Source organism: Adelges cooleyi, unplaced genomic scaffold, assembly GCF_023614345.1.
Source record: "Adelges cooleyi isolate 19-005CV unplaced genomic scaffold, UGA_ACOO_1.1 ACOO_flye_CR_arks_rails_tigmint_CR_PRNA_14, whole genome shotgun sequence".
NCBI lineage: Eukaryota > Metazoa > Arthropoda > Insecta > Hemiptera > Adelgidae > Adelges > Adelges cooleyi.
Genome location: NW_026095795.1, coordinates 315802 through 316660, shown reverse-complemented (window position 1 = coordinate 316660; position 859 = coordinate 315802).

Genomic DNA, 859 nt, shown 5'->3' with positions numbered 1-859 from the left:
GCTTCATTAGACATTTTTTTAATGAGATACGAGTTCTATTTCTAATACTCGTGTTTTATTAGATTACAGATTTTTATGCAAATTTACAGGGGAAATTGACTGATATAAAAAAAAAAAAAATTATCAGCGAAACCCTTTTAATTCCGATCATTTCTTCAATCGTTGGAATAATTATAAGTATGCATTACCAACAATATAAATCACCGTTATATAGACTACCTCGAACTATTGGTTTGTAGACATACCATTGTAATAATTGTTATGATATTGTCTTATATTTTATTATATCTAAAAAAGAGCTTGTATTGAAATTCGTGAAAAAAGTTGTGTTTTTCCATTTTCCATATCCTACAAGTTTTCACTGTAATTTTAGTAGTCATAAAAAAAAAATTGAAAAAAGCAAACTAATCATAGAGATATAGAATAAACAATTTGTTGTGTATCCTTCTTGTGAGGGTGGGGATGGGGTTGGGAATGGGGATGAGGATGTTACGTTTTTTAAATAATGTGTTGTTTTCACAACGAACAAACTTGAATGAACGGGGGTTATATTGATTCAAAATAACCAAGTGAATGTTTTGCCAACAAAATCGATTAAGGCCAATTATTAAAAAACCACTGAAAAACTCTTGGCTACAACATAAAATTAATCATCACTTACCTTTCGGAGATTAATGCACTTGCAAGAAAACAACAAAAAAATACTTGAAAATCTGACTAGATAAGATTTTTGAAAACCTTACCTAACAGTAAAAAATGGATTTTCGCAAGGTATATTTAATATAAATGAAAACTCACTTCGCTACACGTATTAGATGTTATAATAACACATATATATATATATATAAACTATGTAATA